This window comes from Nerophis ophidion, linkage group LG10, assembly GCF_033978795.1.
Source record: "Nerophis ophidion isolate RoL-2023_Sa linkage group LG10, RoL_Noph_v1.0, whole genome shotgun sequence".
Taxonomy (NCBI): Eukaryota; Metazoa; Chordata; class Actinopteri; order Syngnathiformes; family Syngnathidae; genus Nerophis; species Nerophis ophidion.
In genome coordinates this window covers 29,764,980-29,784,355 of record NC_084620.1, presented here as the reverse complement: position 1 = coordinate 29,784,355, position 19,376 = coordinate 29,764,980, and the positions used below count along the sequence as shown (strand labels likewise).

General features: G+C 43.7%; 1 protein-coding gene across 2 annotated transcripts in view; it reads left to right on the top strand.

Moving 5' to 3' along the window:
- Nucleotides 1-269: 269 nt before the first annotated feature.
- The window catches only part of LOC133560637 (astrocytic phosphoprotein PEA-15), a 44,479-nt gene continuing 25,372 nt past the window's right edge, over nt 270-19,376 (top strand). Inside the window, exon 1 of one of the 2 annotated variants that reach the window (XM_061913394.1) lies at nt 270-566. The gene's annotated coding sequence lies outside the window, so the exon portion shown is untranslated. The remainder of the gene's footprint in view (nt 567-19,376) is intronic. The other variant, XM_061913393.1, reaches the window with a different exon arrangement.

The window sequence follows — 19,376 nt, the reverse complement described above, 5'->3', positions numbered from 1 at the left end:
GTTAAAATCGTTTCAGAATGAAATAATATAATCTCAAACTGAAGTATGGATGAATATTTTTGTACTTGATTTAGAAAAAAAGAACTATTTTGCTCTTTCTTCCTCTGCTTGGTGTACAGGAAAGCGACTGACTGGATCACCGTCGCTTATAGATGATCTCTGCATCCAGCTTGCGACCCGAGAGAGAGAGAGAGAGAGAGAGAGAGAGAGAGAGAGAGAGAGAGAGAGAGAGAGAGAGAGAGAGGGGGAGGGGGAGGGGGAGGGGGGGAAGGCGTTTCCACGCTTGGCTGCCGGCTCGCCGCTCAGACTCGGCGTCGAGAGCAGTCACGACCGTCCTCAGCACGGTGTGTCCACGTCACGGTCGTTTTTTTCCCACGCTGAGGACCCCCCCTCCCCTCCTCCCTCTTCATCATTGTCATCACCACCGCTGTGACATCGAGCGACTGGACTTTATATTTTTTAACTCCCCCCCACACACGTACACACACTTACACACACATTCATACATACACACTTTTTTTGTCTGCCCCGGTTCCGGCTCTAATTGTTCCACGTCTTTCCTCGCTGTAAGTATTTTCTTCATTTTTTTTCTCCACAAAAACAAATAATGAAGGCAGCTGGCATGCCGCTACGTGACTCTCCTCTTCCTCCTCCTCCTCCTCTTCTTATTCCTGTTCTCCTTTCTCCTGCTGCAATGTCACAAGTGGCCAATAATCCCACTCTCCAGAGGGCTTTAAACACACCATTAATTGAACTAATTGGATTGCTTTGGCATCCCCTTTGCGTTCGGAACCATCCCATAAGGGCTGTAATTTTGCAATTTATGAATGTGTGTGTGGGGGGGGGCGCGTGCGTGTACGTGCATACCTTGACTCAGCTTTTTTGGGGATCGATCTACCTTCCCTGTTGCGACTCAGCTTTCCTGTTTGATGTTGTTCACTTTCTTTTTTTTCCAAGTTGTTGTGATTCTGTAGATGTTTGTGTCTGTGGTGAATATGGAGTGCAAAAACAGTCCAAATAAAAGAAGATCATTCCGGATATTCCCATGCTTCTTATTGGAAGCCTCAAACACATACACCACTTCCTGCAGTTAAAAAAAACAAAAAGAATAGTTCCAATGATGAGGAGGAAAAGGTTTTGTGGTTTCCTGGAGGTGAAGAATCAAGGCAGGAAGTGGCCTCTGGGTTCAGAGGTCACATCATAGTCTATATTATATTGTGCACTTTTGAGAGTAGAGTCGTTGAAAAGCTCACTTTTCATGACATCGTGAAAGAACCCATGGACATAATCCCATCTCTGACCCACCACTCGCTTGATAAGCTTACACTTGGCAGAAAAAAAGAACAACAAAAAAAGGGCTTTGCTACACACCTTAAAATAAAGTCTGCAGGTCTGTCAGCTCTCCGTTGGTTAGCTACAGACTTCAGAGGTGTATTCATGTTTCTTTTCTTCAGCAAATACGCTAACCTGGTATGGTGTTGCTGTGAAAATGTGATGGTAATGCTAACATGTCCTCCTGTCCCACTCTGGAGCGTTTTTTTATTTTAAGGCCTGGCCGATAAAACGTATATCATATATCGTGATAGACACTTAATCGATAAATGTTCGATTCGTGCATTTATTTTTTGGGGGTGTTGGAAGAAACCGAAAAGAATGAAGCATGGTTGGTTGCATGAACAAGGCTCTCTCGGTCTGGTAACCGAGCAAAACTGGAAGTGGTCAGTAGGGCTAAACAGCCAATCGCATGACTATCAAGTTTGTTTGCGCCATTTGTTGTTTCACTGTTGATTTTCCGCAGTGAGAAGATGCATTTTAAGTGAGTGCCGCAGAGACCAAATAAACTGTGAATAAAACTGGAAAAGTCAACTCAACAGTATTCAAGTTTTTTTTGGAAATGTTTCAGACTTATTCGGATGTACGGACACAACCCGTTGGAACTAAAGTGCAGGAGTGTATAATTAATATAAATTAACAAAAAAAGGGAAAAAAATGTGCTACTTTAAAATAATTTCTGTTCAAATAGTATTTAAATCTCCTCTCTGAGCTGCAAGCTTGTCGTGGTAGAGGAGTTTGCGTGTCCCAATGATCCTAGGAGCTATGTTGTCCGGGGGCATAACGCCCCCTGGTAGGGTCTCCCAAGGCAAACAGGTTCTAGGTGAGGGATCAGACAAAGAGCAGCTCGAAGACCTTTATGAAGATGAAAAATCATGGACCCAGATTTCCCTCGCCCGGACGCGGGTCACCGGGGCCCCCCTCTGGAGCCAGGCCCGGAGGTGGGGCACGATAGCGAGCGCCTGGTGGCCGGGCCTGTTCCCATGGGGCCCGGCCGGGCACAGCCCGAAGAGGCAACGTGGGTCCCCCCTCCAATGGGCTCACCACCCATAGCAGGGGCCATAGAGGTCGGGTGCATTGTGAGCTGGGCGACAGCCGAAGGCAGGGCACTTGGCGGTCCGATCCTCGGCTACAGAAGCTAGCTCTTGGGACGTGGAACGTCACGTCACTGGGGGGGAAAGAGCCTGAGCTAGTGCGCGAAGTCGAGAAATTCCGGCTGGATATAGTCGGACTCACTTCGACGCACAGCAAGGGCTCTGGAACCACTTCTCTCGAGAGGGATTGGACCCTCTTCCACTCTGGCGTTCCCGGCAGTGAGAGGCGACGGGCTGGGGTGGCAATTCTTGTTTCCCCCCGGCTCAAAGCCTGTACGTTGGAGTTCAACCCGGTGGACGAAAGGGTAGCCTCCCTCCGCCTTCGGGTGGGGGGACGGGTCCTGACTGTTGTTTGTGCTTATGCACCAAACAGCAGTTCAGAGTACCCACCCTTTTTGGGAACACTCGAGGGAGTACTGGAAAGTGCTCCCCCGGGTGATTCCCTTCTCCTACTGGGAGACTTCAACGCTCACGTTGGCAACGACAGTGAAACCTGGAGAGGCGTGATTGGGAAGAATGGCCGCCCAGATCTGAACCCGAGTGGTGTTTTGTTATTGGACTTTTGTGCTCGTCACAGTTTGTCCATAACAAACACCATGTTCAAACATAAGGGTGTCCATATGTGCACTTGGCATCAGGACACCCTAGGCCGCAGTTCCATGATCGACTTTGTAGTTGTGTCATCGGATTTGTGGCCTCATGTTTTGGACACTCTGGTGAAGAGAGGGGCGGAGCTTTCTACCGATCACCACCTGGTGGTGAGTTGGCTGCGATGGTGGGGGAGGATGCCGGACAGACCTGGGAGGCCCAAACGCATTGTGAGGGTCTGCTGGGAACGTCTGGCAGAGTCTCCTGTCAGACAAAGTTTCAATTCCCACCTCCAGAAGAACTTTGAACATGTCACGAGGGAGGTGCTGGACATTGAGTCCGAGTGGACCATGTTCTGCACCTCTATTGTCAAGGCGGCAGATCGGAGCTGTGGCCGCAAGGTAGTTGGTGCTGTCGGGGCGGCAATCCTAAAACCCCTTGGTGGACACCAGCGGTGAGGGATGCCGTCAAGCTGAAGAAGGAGTCCTATCGGGTCCTTTTGGCTCATAGGACTCCGGAGGCAGTGGACAGGTACCGACAGGCCAAGCGGTGTGCAGCTTCAGCGGTCGCGGAGGCAAAAACTCGAACATGGGAAGAGTTTGGGGAAGCCATGGAAAACGACTTCCGGACGGCTTCGAAGCGATTCTGGACCACCGTCCGCCGCCTCAGGAAGGGGAAGCAGTGCACTATCAACACCGTGTATGGTGCGGAGGGTGTTCTGCTGACCTCGACTGCGGATGTTGTGGATAGATGGAAGGAATACTTCGAAGACCTCCTCAATCCCACCAACACGTCTTCCTATGAGGAAGCAGTGCCTGGGGAATCTGTGGTGGACTCTCCTATTTCTGGGGCTGAGGTCGCTGAGGTAGTTAAAAAACTCCTCGGTGCTAAGGCCCCAGGGGTGGACGAGATCCACCCGGAGTTCCTTAAGGCTCTGGATGCTTTGGGGCTGTCTTGGTTGACAAGACTTTGCAGCATCGCGTGGACATCGGGGGCGGTACCTCTGGATTGGCAGACCGGGGTGGTGGTTCCTCTCTTTAAGAAGGGGGACCGGAGGGTGTGTTCCAACTATCGTGGGATCACACTCCTCAGCCTTCCCGGTAAGGTTTATTCAGGTGTACTGGAGAGGAGGCTACGTCGGATAGTCGAACCTCGGATTCAGGAGGAACAGTGTGGTTTTCGTCCTGGTCGTGGAACTGTGGACCAGCTCTATACTCTCGGCAGGGTTCTTGAGGGTACATGGGAGTTTGCCCAACCAGTCTACATGTGCTTTGTGGACTTGGAGAAGGCATTCGACCGTGTCCCTCGGGAAGTCCTGTGGGGAGTGCTCAGAGGGTATGGGGTATCGGACTGTGTTATTGTGGCGGTCCGTTCCCTGTACGATCAGTGCCAGAGCTTGGTCCGCATTGCCGGCAGTAAGTCGAACACATTTCCAGTGAGGGTTGGACTCCGCCAAGGCTGTCCTTTGTCACCGATTCTGTTCATAACTTTTATGGACAGAATTTCTAGGCGCAGTCAAGGCGTTGAGGGGTTCCGGTTTGGTAACCGCAGGATTAGGTCTCTGCTTTTTGCAGATGATGTGGTCCTGATGGCTTCATCTGACCGGGATCTTCAGCTCTCGCTGGATCGGTTCGCAGCCGAGTGTGAAGCGACCGGAATGAGAATCAGCACCTCCAAGTCCGGGTCCATGGTTCTCGCCCGGAAAAGGGTGGAGTGCCATCTCCGGGTTGGGGAGGAGACCCTGCCCCAAGTGGAGGAGTTCAAGTACCTAGGAGTCTTGTTCATGAGTGGGGGGAGAGTGGATCGTGAGATCGACAGGCGGATCGGTGCGGCTTCTTCAGTAATGCGGACGTTGTACCGATCCGTTGTGGTGAAGAAGGAGCTGAGCCGGAAGGCAAAACTCTCAATTTACCGGTCGATCTACGTTCCCATCCTCACCTATGGTCATGAGCTTTGGGTCATGACCGAAAGGATAAGATCACGGGTACAAGCGGCCGAAATGAGTTTCCTCCGCCGTGTGGTGGGGCTCTCCCTTAGAGATAGGGTGAGAAGCTCTGCCATCCGGGAGGAACTCAAAGTAAAGCCGCTGCTCCTTCACATCGAGAGGAGCCAGATGAGGTGGTTCGGGCATCTGGTCAGGATGCCACCCGAACGCCTCCCTAGGGAGGTGTTTAGAGCACGTCCAACCGGTAGGAGGCCACGGGGAAGACCCAGGACACGTTGGGAAGACTATGTCTCCCGGCTGGCCTGGGAACGCCTCGGGATCCCCCGGGAAGAGCTAGACGAAGTGGCTGGGGAGAGAGAAGTCTGGGTTTCCCTGCTTAGGCTGTTGCCCCCGCGACCCGACCTCGGATAAGCGGAAGATGATGGATGGATGGATGGATAATATTTAAATGATTATTAATGCATAACATAAGTTAATTTCTTGCGGTGTAACGAATTGTTTTACAACGATTCAATTCGATATTTGTGGTTATTATTTTCTCAGAACAGTACAATGTGAAACGCTTCGGTGAGTTGAAATTGATTCAGAAGCTTTTTAGCAAAACAAATCAAGCATTGTGACTGTGGAATAAAGTTAAAGTTAAAAGTTAAAGTACCAACGATTGTCACACACACACTAGGTGTGGTGAAATTAACCTCCGCATTTGACCCATCCCCTTGTTCACCACCTGAGAGGTGAAGCGAGCAGTGAGCAGCAGCGGTGACCCCGCCCGGGAGTCATTTTGGTGATTTAACCCCCAATTCCAACCCTTGATGCTGAGTGCCAAGCAGGGAGGTAATGGGCCACATTTTTATAGTCTTTGGTATGACTCGGCCAGGGTTTGAACTCACGACCTATAAATACTTAATACATGACACTGCAGGATAAGTTTCCTATATTCCTGTAATTTCTTGTAAGGGAATGATGAAATGAAATTAATTATGGAAACACACAAGCAAGTAAACAACAATTAATGGCCAATGCACTCAAATGTTATTTTAATAAAGTGCAACCACATTTGGTTGACCTAACAAGAGGAAACCTTTCTGCTCACATTTTCAACATTCAAGTAATTTTCAATAAAAGTACATTGATCAACATTTTGACTGTAGATTTGCATGCTAAATAATGTTCCTCGACCCGGCCATACAACATCACACAACAGCACCTTTTCTTAAAGGCCTACTGAAACCCACTACTACCGACCACGCAGTCTGATAGTTTATATATCAATGATGAAATATTACCATTGCAACACATGCCAATACGGCCGGTTTAGTTTACTAAATTGCAATTTTAAATTTTGCGCGGAAATATCATGATAAAACGTCGCAGTATGATGACGCATGGGCGTGATGTCACACATTGTAGAGGACATTTTGGTCCAGCACCGTTCCCAGCTATAAATTGTCTCTTTTCATCGCATAATTCCAAAGTATTCTGGACATCTGTGTTACATTATCATTTGCAATTTGTTCAATTAATAATGGAGACGTCAAAGAAGAAATATGTAGGTGGGAAGCGGTGTATTACGGCCGCCTTAAGCAACACAAACACAGCTGGTGTTTCCTTGTTTCCTTGTTTACATTCCCGAAAGATGACGGTGAAGCTTTACTATGGAACAGAGCGGTCAAGCGAACATGGTTCCCTACCACATGTCAACCGGCAGGTTTCGGTGAGAAAATGATGGTAATAAGTCGGCTCTTACCGTAGACATGAGCGGAGAGCTTGCGTTGTTCCTCCTGCACCTGCCAAAGAGGCAGCTGCGACTCTCTTGCCTCCTCCCACCGGCCGCCCCCGACCGTCGGATGGAGGGGAAGAAAAAAAAACTCAGCCCGGCCCCAACGGCTGCTTTCGCCTCGTCGAGAAACGTGGCTTCCCTTGGAGACACTGGCGGTCACCACACCCCTCCGACTTTCAGGTGGTAGAGGTACGACCATATAATCTCACTAAAACACTAGTAACAGAATAAGCAGATAAGGGATTTTCCAGAATTATCCTAGTAAATTTGTCTAATAACATCTGAATCGCTCTGCTGTCTAGTTTTTTTTTTTTCTCAAGTCCTTCACTCTCACTTTCCTCATCCACAAATCTTTCAACCTCGCTCAAATTAATGGGGAAATCGTTGCTTTCTCGGCCTGAATCGCTCTTGCTGCTGGTGGCCATGATTGTAAACAATGTTCGGATGTGAGGAGCTCCACAACCAGTGACGTCACGCGCACATCGTCTGCTACTTCCGGTACAGGCAAGGCTTTTTTATTAGCGACCAAAAGTTGCGCACTTTATCGTCGATGTTCTCTACTAAATACTTTCAGCAAAAATATGGCAATATAGCGAAATGATCAAGTATGACACATAGAATGGACCTGCTATCCCCGTTTAAAAAAGAAAATCTCATTTCAGTAGGCCTTTAAAGGCAAACAGACACAGAAATCAAAGACATTACACTGTTGTCTTGTGGCGTTTGCGTTACGTATGACCTTTCTCCACCACCATAGATATCCGCCATTTTTTTTTACGACGCCACAGACGGGAAAATCGACCAAATGTTTCAAATCTTTATTATTACAAGTGCTAAACTTCATATAAAATCTGCCGTTTTTAAATCCACTGTTTTGCTTTTTCTAATAAAATTGATTGATTCCCTTTTTGAAACGATATTAGATCGATACCTATCTCTTAGGGCTGCAAATCTTTGGGTGTTCCACGATTCGATTCAATATCGATTCTTGGGGTCACGATTCGATAATATATCGATTTTTTTTTATTCAATTCGATTCTCGATTCAAAAACGATATTTTTCCGATCCAAAACGATTCTGTATTCATTCAATACATAGGATTTCAGCAGGATCTACCCCTGCTGAAATGCAAGCAGAGTTGTAGATTTTTTTTTTAAAAAGCTTTTATAATTGTAAAGGACAATGTTTTATCAACAGATTGCAATATTGTAAATTTGTTTTAACTATTAAACAAACCAAAAATATGACTTATTTTATTTTTGTGAAAATATTGGAAACAGTGTGTTGTCAAGCTTATGAGATGCGATGCAAGTGTAAGCCACTGTGACACTATTGTTCTCTTTTTTTTATTTTTTATAAATGTCTAATGATAATGTCAATGAGGGATTTTTAACCACTGCTATGCTGAAATCATAAGTAATATTGATACTGTTGTTGATAATATTCATTTTTGTTTCACTGCTTTTGGTTTGTTCTGTGTCGTGTTTGTGTCTTCTCTCAATTGCTCTGTTTGTTGCAGTTCTGAGTGTTGCTGGGTCCGGTTTGGTTTTGGAATTGGATTGCATTGTTATGGTATTGCTGTGTAGTGGTTTGTTGGATATATTAAAAAAAATATATATATATTTAAAAAAAAAAAAGAGAATCGATTCTGAATCGCACAACGTATTCGATTCAATTCGTATTCGAATCAACTTTTTCCCACACCCCTATCTCTTGATAGGCAACTTGCAGAGCAGAGGTCGATATTCTTGAAATTTAGGAATATACATCGATATATCCATGTATTGATCAATGGTTACACACCTTCTTGGCGGCAACAACCATACTTGCCAACTCTCCCGGATTTTCCGGGAGACTCCCGAAATTCAGCGCTTCTCCCGAAAACCTCCCAGGACAAATGTTCTCTCGAAAATCTCCCGAAATTCAGGGGGAGCTGGAGGCCAAGCCCCCTCGAGCTCCAAGCGGACCTGAGTGACGTGTCAACAGTCTGTTTTCACGTCCGCTTTCCCACAGTACAATGAGCGAGCCTGGCCAATGACGTTATAACTGTAGAATGATCGAGGGCAAATTCTTGGTTTCTTATGTGGGTTTGTTGTTAGGCAGTTTCATTAAAGTCCTCCCAGCCCGGTAATAATACACAACAACAGCAGTCACATTTTCGTCTACCGTAAAGCAGTTCGTCTGCCGTAAACTCCAATGTTGTGAACTTAAGCACTTTTAAACAGGACACTACTACCATCTACTGTACATAGAATAGAATAGAATGTAGAATAGAATGTACTTTATTTAATTCAGCAACACATATATTATATTATAAATAATATAACATATATAATATATTATATATATATATAATATATGAATAATATAAATATATTTTACATATATTCTACATTTAAGTACAGTCAAGGAACATATGCATTGTACAGTCTGATGGCTGTCGGTATGAAGGACCTCCTGTGTCGTTCCGTGTTACATTTAGGGAGTCTGAGCCTTCCACTGAACGTGCTCATTCTCTCCTCAAGGTCAGAGTTGTTGTCCATAATGGCTAGGTGTTTTGCTAGACTTCCTCTCTGCCAGAGAGTCTAGCTGTGCATGCATATGGTTAGAAAAGTAGTGACAGAGAATAGAACAAAGATGGACATTTCAACCATTAACTCAACAATGAGTAGATGAGTGTTATGTGCGTGTATATGTGTAAATAAATGAACACTGAAATTCAAGTATTTCTTATATAGATATATATATATATATATATATATATATATATATATATGATAAAATAAATAAATATATATATATAGCTAGAATTTACTGAAAGTCAAGTATTATGTATATATAGATATTTAATATATATATATATATATATTAAATATTTGACTCTTAACAACGCCCGCCCCCTACCCGGCCCCCTGCTTCAACCCCAACCACGCCCTCCCACCTCCCGAAATCGGAGGTCTCAAGGTTGGCAAGTATGGCAACAACCCTTCCGGAAGGTCCCACTCCCAGTTGATGGCGCTCTTGATTTTCATCGCTCTCTTGATTTTATCGATCAAGCAAGCTGGACTTGCTGCAGTCAGTGTTGTTACTGCCTCCCTTCTGTTGGTGCTGTGTGGTCGAGTTGCAGAGAACCGCCTACGTTGCTAAAAAGCTACTTTTGAATATGTCTTCTTTTCTGCAGCATCCAATACACTCCACATTGTTTGAGTGCCTAATCCACTTGGCGGCTTGGTGCCAAATCGATTGTCTCAGTGGTTATGAGTGGATTTCATGAAGACCGATTTCATTGACGTTGTGTGTGTGTGTGTGTGTGTGTGTGTGTGTGTGTGTGTGTGTGTGTGTGTGTGTCTGTGTGTGTGTGTGTGTGTGTGTGTGTGTGTGTGTGTGTGTGTGTGTGTGTGTGTGTGTGTGTGTTGTTGTTCACAGAAATCATAGGAATCGAAAAGTTGACATTCATCACAGGAGATGTGATGCATTCAAGTATCAAAGTTTATCAATCAATCAAAGTTTACTTATATAGCCCTTAATCACAAGTGTCTCAAAGGATTGCACAGGCATCAAACATCCTCTACTCAGATCCAACATCAGGGCAAGAAAAAAACTCAACCCAATGGGAACAACGAGAAACCTTGGAAGGGACCGCAGAAATGGGTATCCCTCCCCCCATGGGTGACCGATGCAATGGCGGCCAAGTGGATACGGTTAATATTGTGAGAGTCCAGTCCATAGTGGGCCCAGCAGGGGACCCTCTTGCATGTAGACAAGTCAGCAGTGCAGATGCACAGAGGAGGGTTCACCTGGTGGCAGCATGTAGATGATTTAGAGTGCAGGCCCGAGAACCGAACCCCACATGTTATCTTAACATCCTCTGAGGTCGTGTTGTTATGGAAGACGCACGGCATCCTGTCAGTAATATTAAACTAAGAAAAGGCTAAATCTGACAAACCAATATGTGTTTTGATACGTTCTAATAGAATGTAATAATCAACAGTATTGTAAGCATTCTGAGATCAAGTAGCAACAACACTGATGACGCATCAGCATCCATAGTTAGCAACAGATCATTAGTCATTTTTGCAAGGGCTGTCTCTGTAGAGTGATTTGCCCTGAAACCAGACTGAAAGGGTTCACACAGATTATTAGAAACTAAATGTTCATTTAGCTGCTGTGCAACAGTTTTTTTCAAGGACTTTTGAGATAAATGAAGGTGAGACAGTAGTTTACCATGATAACAGGATCAAGGTTAGGTCTTTTAAGCAGAGGATGAATAACCCCCTTTTTGAATGCTTGAGGAACAGTACCAGAGGAAAGTGATAAGTTAATAATATTTACTACTGATGGTCCTAATATTAAAGTTTGCATGTTCTCCCCGTGAGTGCGTGGGTTTCCTCCGGGTACTCCGGCTTCCTCCCACTTCCAAAGATAGGTTGATTGGGGATAGGTTGATTGGCAACACTAAATTGGCCCTAGTGTGTGAATATGAGTGTGAATGAGGAAGCGACTTGTCCAGGGTGTAACCGGCCTTCCGCCCGAGTGCTGCTAGCTACAGCACCCCCCGCAACCCCGGGAGGGACTAGCGGTAGAAAATGGATGGGTCCTAATTTTACAAACAGCTCCTTGATAAGTTTCCCAGGAATTGGGTCAAGTAAACATGTTTTTTATTTTGTCTCATTTACAAGTCGCAGGAGTTGCTTTAATGTTATTTCTTAAAAATGAGAGAGAAAATTTCGGAGGGCAATATCCGTCTTATATACATTCGTATCTGCGTTAATAGAACGCAGTTGGAGCTGGAACACGTTATCTTTAATCTCCTTTCTAATGAGTTCAATTTTCTTGGTAAGGAATTGCATAAAGTCATCAACCGATTGGTTGGAGCTACTGGGAGGATTTCATTTTTGGGTTTGCAATGTATTGAACGAATATTTAGGATCGTTTTTATTAAGGCGGCTGAGATTAGAGTAGTAATTTAGTTTTAGCTAAGGAAGCTTATGTTTATAAATAATAAAACTTCACTCCATGCTTGATGGAAAACCTCAAGTTTAGTCGTTCAAGCTTTATACATGATAGTTTAGGAGCTCTGGTTTCTTCTGTGAACCATGGGGTACGCCTTTTAGGGGCCCCTCTTAGCTTCAGGCGTGCTATACTGTTAATGGCCTTGCTCAGAGCATCGTTAAAGTTGTTGGTGAGGTTATCGATAGAGCCCACATAATTTGAGAATGGTGCCATTACCGAGGGCAGTAGGCCAACAAGAATCAGAATCAGGAGTAATTTATTAAGAATCATAGTTGTGGCAGCATTAATGTTGCGGCTGCTAAAGCACTTGTTATTAGTCGCTTGCTGACAATGAATCAGAACTTAAAATTTTATAAGTTAGTGATCGGACATTATTTTAGTGTACGTACCTTAACCTTGTAGTTAAGACTAGATCTTTCGTTTTACTGTTGCGATGCATGGGTTGATTTATTATTTGTGTAACCACAGCTATCAATTATAGTCTAGAGCGTCACGCACGGAAGGTCTGTCGGGGTGTTCAGGTTACCATGAATTGATTAACGTGGACCCCGACTTAAACAAGTTGAAAAACAGATTCGGGTGTTATCATTTAGTGGTCAATTGTACGGAATATGTACTGAACTGTGCAATCTACTAATAAAAGTATCAATCAATCAATCAATCAATCACATGGATTTTAAAATCCCTCGTTATAATTATCCCAGCTTCAATCGGGCGGAAGGCAGGGCACACCCTGGACAAGTTGCCAACTCATCGCAGTGGACCCATTTATCATATCATAATATCATTATGGTACCGTTTTTATGAAAGCGAATAACTCCCTTTTTTTCCTGTTACTCTAATGTGCAACCTAAATCAACAATGACTAGAACTGCACATGTGAATTTAAGTTTGAAAAAAAGAAGAAAAAAAAGTAGGTATACCTCCCCTGGTGTTTAATTCACCGCACGTCACTGAAATACTGTATATGTAGACATATATATATATATAAAATATACATATCTATATATACGTTAGGTCAGGAAAAAACACAGAGGATATTTCATCCCTACAAGCCTGTTTCACAGATTTCTCACCTCTTCAGGGGATTTAGGGATGTAGGGATGAAATAGCCTCTGTCTTTTTGCCTGACCTAACGTATATTTTGCTCTACCATGGTTTTGAGCGCTGTATAACGGATAAACCACAGAAACCTCGACTATATACACAAACGTTTGTATATATATATATATATATATATATATATATATATATATATATGTATAAATATATTTATATATATATATGTATATATATATATATATATATATATCTGTATGTATATATATATATAGATAGATATATATACCTGTGTATGTATATATATATCTATATATATATATATATAGATATATATATATATATATATATATATATATATATATATACACACGCACACTATATTGCCAAAAGTATTTGACCACCTGCCTTTACTCACATATGAACTTGAAGTGCAATCCCATGGAATTGTCCAAAATGTTTTGGTATCCTGGAGCATTCAAAGAAAGTTCCTTTCACTGAAACTAAGGGGCCAACCCCAACTCCTGAAAAAACAACCCCACACCATAATTCCTCTTCCACCATATGTCACACTCGGCACAATGCAGTCCAAAATGTGATGGAAAAGCGTGATTAATCACTCCAGAGAAGGCGTCTCCACTACTCTAGAGTCCAGTGACGACGTGCTTTACACCACTGCATCCCACACTTTGCATTGGACTTGGTGATGTTTGGCTTAGATGCAGCTGTTCGGCCATGGAAACCGATTTCATGAAGCTTTCTGCGTCCAGTACGTGGGCTAATTGGAAGGTTACATGAAGTTTCGGAGCTCTGTAGCAACTTACTGTGCAGAAAGTCTTTGCACTATGCGTTTCAGCACCCGCTGACCCCTCTCTGTAAGTTTAGGTGGCCTACCAATCGGTGGCTGACTTGCTGTTGTTCCCAAACTATTCACTTTTCTTATCAAAAAGTTGACTTTGGAAATTTAGTGTGTGTGTCTACGTTGGAAGTGTCATCAAACTTGACAGCTAGGTAACTTCTTGTTTGCTTGAGATGCCTTTAGGGCGTCTCTGGAGTGTCTCCGGAGTGTGTGTTTTCCCCTAATCCAGTGCAGTGCCTATAGTGTGTGTAACCCTCCAGTGAATCATGTACCTGTGTGGTTGTGTTGTGCACTAATGTGCTGGAGCGCTACACAGAGCCTCGACGAGGCGCTCTTATGTAATAAGTTTTTTTATGTGGGGCAATGTGACCATCCAGCTTATTTTTTAAGGATTCAGAATCACATGAGTCTGCATTTTTTTTACCAATGGTATTGTCCGCGTGTGCTTGAATGCACCATGTAAGGTGCTACACGTGAATGAAGTGGCGTAAAAGGCCCGTTTGTTTGCATCGCCCTCTTGTCCGACTTCCTGTTCTGTTGTGTTGTATGTCAACTGCAGTGAATGAGCCACACAGGAAGTTGCTAAGCACCGCCCTCCCGCTCAGGGGTTAACTAAACGCACACTTTCAGCTCCTCTGCCTTTTCCTGTCAGACAAAACCAGACACCGCCTTACCTTTTGTATGATTATACAGTGTGTTATTGTGCACGCTTGATGACATCCGCTTCCTTTTCTTGCATGTGGAGCACATTCAAGGTCGGTTTTATTGAAGGGAGATTGTGTTCTACAATTTTTTGGCTGCCCTCGCTTACAATGATGGTTAATCTTCAAGTAAAGGGGCTTGTGCTCATAGGTCACGGAGCAACGCTCTGATAAAAAAGCTGGCTTTGTTGCACGTCTAAAAACAAAGCAAACTATTCGTCAGCGTAGGACTGCAGCAATCGATTATTTTAGCAATCTAATATTTTGTTCAATTAATCGTGTAATCGGATAAAACACTTTATAGCAGGGGTGTCAAACATACGGCCCGGGGGCCGGCTCAGGCCTGCGAACAGGCTTTATCCGTCCCGCGGGATGAATTTTCCGAGTATAAAAATTTACCTGAAATATGTTAATCAAAGGAACAGCATCATATGTACAAAATAGACCACATGATGTTAGTACATCAGTCGAGGAAAATGATCAAAGCACATAAATAACATCCTGTAATTTGATTTTGATATATTTGATAGATTGAAAATTAACACCAATGAGTTGACTGATGAACATTATCACATAATTTATACAGAACATATAAATAATGACAAATAGAAATAGAATACTATTAACTGCAACATGTAGGTGTAAAAACAACATTATGATTTGTACATTTCCAGATTTTGCTTGTTCTATTTTTAAACAAAGAAAACAATCTGAAGTTGTTACCGTGCCTTGATTTTACCAGTCCGGCCCAGTTGGGAACAGATTTTTCTCCCTGTGGCCCCCAATCTAAAATGAGTTTGACACCCTTGCTTTATATCCTTGTTGCGTATTTTAGGAAAACATTTTAAACTAACAGCACGGTGGCAGAGGGGTTAGTGCGTCTGCCTCACAATACGAAGGTCCTGAGTAGTCCTGGCTTCAATCCCGGGCTGGGGTCTTTCTGTGTGGAGTTTGCATGTTCTCACCGTGACTGCGTGGGTTCCCTCCGGGTACTCCGGCTGCCTCCCACCTCCAAAGACATACACCTGGGGATAAGTTGATTGGCAACACTAAAAAAAATAAAAATAAAAAATTGGCCCTAGTGTGTGAAAGTGAGTGTGAATGTTGTCTGTCTATTTGTGTTGGCCCTGAGATGAGGTGGCTACTTGTCCAGGGTGTACCCCGCCTACCGCCCGAATGCAGCTGAGATAGGCGCCAGCGGCCCCCCCTGATCCCACAAGGGACAAGCGGTAGGAAGGGATGGATAGGATGGATTATTCTTTTATCTTGATGGATTGAAAATTAACACCAATGAGTTGACTGATGAACATTATTACATATATTATTCAGAAAATATAAATAATGACAACTAAAGATAGAATACAATTAACCACAACATGTAAGTGTCAAAAAAAACAAAAACATTATGATTTGTACAATTTCAGAATGTGCTTGTTCTATTTTTACACAAGGAAAACAATCTGAAGTTGTCTTTATTTTTAAGTTATCGTGCCGTGATTTTACCAGTCTGGCCCACTTGGTAGTCGATCTTTTTTTCCATGTGGCCCCTGGGCATTCCATGCAGTCTGGATTTGGTCAATAATTTTTGGTTATACTCGTGAAACGATTATTCGAAGCAACAGAATTTAAATAAAAGCTTTTTTCTGATCAATTAATCGATTAATCACTGCAGACATTGTCAGTCGGCTACAAACCTGTTTGTTTGTTTTTTTGTTTTTTCTTCAGCAACCTAGCATGATGTTGCTAGTGTGACAATGATGTTAACATTGTCAATCAATCAATCAATCAATGTTTGCTTATATAGCCCTAAATCACTAGTGTCTCAAAGGGCTGCACAAACCACCACGACATCCTCGGTAGGCCCACATAAGGGCAAGGAAAACTCACACCCAGTGGGACGTCGGTGACAATGATGACTATGAGAACCTTAGAGAGGAGGAAAGCAATGGATGTCGAGCGGATCTAAAATGATACTGTGAAAGTTCAATCCACAATGGATCCAACACAGTCGCGAGAGTCCAGTCCAAAGAGGATCCAAGACACAGCAGCGAGGGTCCCGTTCACAGCGGAGCCAGCAGGAAACCATCCCAAGCGTAGGCGGACCAGCAGCGAAGAGATGTCCCCAGCCGATACACAGGCGAGCAGTACATGGCCACCGGATCGGACCGGACCCCCTCCACACGGGAGAGTGGGACATAGAAAAAAAAGAAAAGAAACGGCAGATCAACTGGTCTAAAAAGGGAGTCTATTTAAAGGCTAGAGTATACAAATGAGTTTTAAGGTGAGACTTAAATGCTTCTACTGAGGTGGCATCGCGAACTGTTACCGGGAGGGCATTCCAGAGTACTGGAGCCCGAACGGAAAATGCTCTATAGCCCGCAGACTTTTTTTGGGCTTTGGGAATCACTAATAAGCCGGAGTCCTTTGAACGCAGATTTCTTGCCGGGACATATGGTACAATACAATCGGCAAGATAAGATGGAGCTAGACCGTGTAGTATTTTATACGTAAGTAGTAAAACCTTAAAGTCACATCTTAAGTGCACAGGAAGCCAGTGCAGGTGAGCCAGTACAGGCGTAATGTGATCAAACTTTCTTGTTCTTGTCAAAAGTCTAGCAGCCGCATTTTGTACCAACTGTAATCTTTTAATGCTAGACATGGGGAGACCCGAAAATAATACGTTACAGTAGTCGAGGCGAGACGTAACAAACGCATGGATAATGATCTCAGCGTCTTTAGTGGACAGAATGGAGCGAATTTTAGCGATATTACGGAGATGAAAGAAGGCCGTTTTAGTAACGCTTTTAATGTGTGCCTCAAAGGAGAGAGTTGGGTCGAAGATAATACCCAGATTCTTTACCGTGTCGCCTTGTTTAATTGTTTGGTTGTCAAATGTTAGAGTTGTATTATTAAATAGAGTTCGGTGTCTAGCAGGACCGATAATCAGCATTTCCGTTTTTTTGGCGTTGAGTTGCAAAAAGTTAGCGGACATCCATTGTTTAATTTCATTAAGACACGCCTCCAGCTGACTACAATCCGGCGTGTTGGTCAGCTTTAGGGGCATGTAGAGTTGGGTGTCATCAGCATAACAGTGAAAGCTAATACCGTATTTGCGTATGATGTCACCTAGCGGCAGCATGTAGATGCTGAAGAGTGCAGGGCCAAGGACCGAACCCTGGGGAACTCCACACGTTACCTTAACGTAGTCCGAGGTCACATTGTTATGGGAGACACACTGCATCCTATCAGTAAGATAAGAGTTAAACCAAGACAGGGCTAAGTCTGACATACCAATTCGTGTTTTGATACGTTCTAATAAAATATTATGATCGACGGTATCGAAAGCAGCGCTAAGATCGAGGAGCAGCAACATAGATGACGCATCAGAATCCATCGTTAGCAATAGATCATTAGTCATTTTTGCGAGGGCTGTCTCCGTGGAGTGATTTGCCCTGAAACCGGATTGAAAGGTTTCACATAGCTTGTTAGACGCTAAGTGTTCATTTAACTGCTCAGCAACAATTTTTTCAAGGATTTTTGAAATAAAGGGAAGGTGAGACACCGGTCGGTAATTTACCATGAGGTCAGGATCGAGGTTAGGTCTTTTAAGGAGAGGATGAATAACCGCTTTTTTGAATGCTAGGGGAACAGTGCCCGAGGAGAGTGATAAGTTTATAATATTTAGCACTGATGGACCTAATAATACAAAGAGCTCCTTGATCAGTTTCCCAGGAAGAGGGTCAAGTAAACATGTTGTCTGTTTTATTCCATTTACACGTTGTAACAATTCCTCTAATGTTATTTCCTCAAAACGAGAGAAACTATTTTGGAGGGCAGTATCCGCCGTATATACAATCGTGTCAGTGTTAATAGAACCCCGTTGTAGCTGGGACGCATTGTCTTTAATCTCCTTTCTAATGACTTCAATTTTCTTACTAAAGAATTGTATAAAGTCATCAGCTGAGTGGGTTGAGCTACTGGAAGGAGTCCCTTGTTGGGTTAGCGATGCTACCGTACTAAACAAAAATTTAGGATCGTTTTTATTACGGTGGATGAGATTTGAGTAATATTTAGCTTTAGCTAAGGTAAGCATGTGTTTATAAGTTATTAAACCATCACTCCATGCTTGATGGTGCACCTCAAGTTTAGTCGTGCGCCATTTGCGTTCCAGCTTTCTACATAATAATTTCTGAGCTCTAGTTTCTTCTGTAAACCACGGGGTGCGCTTTTTTGGAGCCTTTTTTAACTTTAGCGGTGCTATGTTATCAATGGTTTCGCGCAGGGCGTCGTTAAAGTTGTTAGTGAGGTTATCAATAGAGCCCACATACTTTGGGAATGGTGCCATTACCGAGGGCAGTAGGTCAGCAAGAGTTGTCGTTGTGGCTGTATTAATGTTGCGGCTGCTATAGCAGTTATTATTATTATTAGTTTGACGAACATGCGTCTGAACCTCGAATTTTATAAGGTAATGATCAGACAATACTTTAGTATACGGGAGTATCGTAACTTTGGAAACGGTGATGCCCCTGACAAGCACTAGGTCTATCGTATTACCGTTGCGATGCGTGGGTTCATTTATTATTTGTGTGAGACCACAGCTATCAATTACAGTCTGGAGCGCTACGCACGGTGGGTCCGATGGGGTATTCATATGGATATTAAAGTCCCCCATTATGATTATATTATCGGCGTGTGTCACTAGATCAGCAACGAACTCTGAGAATTCATTAATAAAGTCCGAATAGGGCCCTGGGGGGCGGTAGATAACAGCCAGGTGTAGAGGCAGCGGTGTGACAGACCTCATAGTAAGCACCTCAAACGATTTATATTTATTATTTATGTTAGGACTAAGGTTAAAGTTTTCGTTGTATATTAGTGCAACCCCCCCACCCCTTTTGAGCGGACGGGCAATATGCGCATGTGTAAAGTTAGGAGGACATGCCTCATTTAGCGCAAAAAAGTCGTTTGGTTTAAGCCAGGTTTCGCTGAGACCGATGACGTTAAG